The following is a 2,112-nucleotide window of genomic DNA, read 5'->3' on the forward strand; positions in this document are numbered from 1 at the left end:
GCGCCCGGATTTTGTTCCCTCGCCCACTCCGGGCTGCGGGAAGGAAGAGGCAGCGGCGGTAGGAAGAGAGGGGAATCTCCTGAGGCGAGAACCCTCTGGCCCCGCTGGGAATACGGCACCCGGTGGCTCCCAGACCAGCAGCGGCAGCACTACAGGCTCCCTGGAGGAGTGGGAGGGGAAGTGCCCGATGATGCGCGCAAAGCAGAGCGCCAGGAGCTCGGCGCCCGGGGCGGCGACAGCAGCGAGGCGGCAGGGAACCCCCAAGCGGGGTGCGGGGCACATTGGGGCCTCCGCGTCCCGGGAGCTGCATAAGAACCTCCCTGCCACCACATCTGTAGCCTGGTCTACTCCAGGCGAAGAGCAGCAATGGGAGAGCCCCAGGTAAGGGCAGAGCTCGGACCCCAGTGCCAGCAGCTTTCACGGGTCTAAAATTCTGCCAGACTTCAGCCCTAGTGAAAAGTCAATGCTATCTGAGTGCTTATATTTCTTCTAGACTTTTTTTTTTTTCAATTAAAAATATTATGGTAAAATATATATAATATAAAGTTGACCTAACAGTGACATTTCATACATTCACATTATTGTCCTACCATCACCACTTTCTAGTTCCAGAACATTTTCATGACCCTAAAGGAAACCCTATAACCATTAAGCTGTCACTCCTCCTTTTGACTTTTATTTGTTGTTGTTGTTAACTATGGAACGCTTCACGAATTTGCCTGTCATCCTTGCGCAGGGGCCATGCTAATCTTCTCTGTATGGTTCCAATCTTGGCATATGTGCTGCCAAGCCAGCACTTGACTTTTTTTTTTTTTTTTAATTTTATTTTGAAATAAATTCAAACTTATAGGAACAGTTGCAAAAACAATACAAACCCCATACACAGAACTCCAGCGTATCCCGGCTCCCTCCCCCATACCCCGATCCACCAACTTTAACATCCTGTCACACCACCATTTCTTTCTTTCCCTCCCTCCCTCTCTCCCTTCCTCCCTCCCTATCATCCTTAATCTATTGCTCTGTCTTCTGAACATGAGAGCAAGCTGCACACATCCTTGAACAAACAATATAATGCACATATACATTTCTCATGAAAAAGAACACTCTTTTATGCAATCTCATTAAGCGCAGCTAAGAAGTTCAAGAAATTCAACATTGATAACAAAGCTTACATTCTATATTTCCTTTTTTTTTTTCTTATGTCCCAACTGTGTCCCTTTGAGCCTTTCCTCCTCCATTCTCAGATCTCATCCAGGATCATCCTTGGCATTTAATTGTCATTATCTATTTAGACTGCCTTTTTTTTTTCTTTAATTGTGGAAACATATATACAGCCTAAATCTTCCCATTCCAACCCCCCCCAGCATTCCATGAGTGGGATTAATCACATTCACAATGTTGCAACACCATCACCTTCCCACCATCCATTATTAGAAATTTCCTTTCACCCCAAACAGAAACCCTACACTCATTTCTTAACTCCCCATTGTCCCTTCCCCCACTTCTCATCACCCATACTCTACTTTTCATCTCTATGGTCATATTCTCTGATACTTTCTTTGTGTTTACTGTGGGGCTTAAATTTAACATCTTAAATCTATAACAATCTTGTTTTCTTTGATACCAACTTAACTTCAATAGGACCCATAAACTATGTTCCTATACTCCTCCATTCCCCCACTTTTATGTAATTGTTGTCAAAAATTGCATATTTTCCACTGAGTCCAAAATCACTGATTTATCATTACAGTTTAAGTATTTTAGGTCCTGTAAGAAGTAAATAGTGGAGTTACAAATCAAAAAAATACATTAGTATTCGTATTTACATTTACCATGTGATCTTTACCGGAAATCTTTATTTCTTCATGTGGTTTCAGTCAGTTGTTTAGTGTTCCTTCATTTCAGCCCACACAATTCCCTTTAGCATTTCTTATAGGACTGATCTACTTGTGATGAAGTCCCTCAGTTTTTGATTATCTGGGAATGTTTTCATCTCCTCCTCATTTTTCACCTCCAGGTGTTTGTGAATTTTCTAAGTCTTTGATGGTTATTGACTTATATTTGTATTCCATTGTGGTCAGAGAATGTGCTTTGAATAAATTCAATTTTTTA

At 42.4% G+C, this 2,112-nt stretch overlaps 1 non-coding gene across 1 annotated transcript; it reads right to left on the minus strand.

The window, feature by feature from the left end:
• Positions 1 to 691: 691 nt before the first annotated feature.
• On the minus strand, positions 692 to 797 carry LOC119520144. The gene has a single exon (XR_005214137.1). It is a non-coding gene; the product is annotated as a U6 spliceosomal RNA (small nuclear RNA).
• Positions 798 to 2,112: the final 1,315 nt, after the last annotated feature.

The sequence above is a fragment of the Choloepus didactylus genome, chromosome 24, assembly GCF_015220235.1.
Source record: "Choloepus didactylus isolate mChoDid1 chromosome 24, mChoDid1.pri, whole genome shotgun sequence".
In the NCBI taxonomy this organism is placed as follows: Eukaryota; Metazoa; Chordata; class Mammalia; order Pilosa; family Megalonychidae; genus Choloepus; species Choloepus didactylus.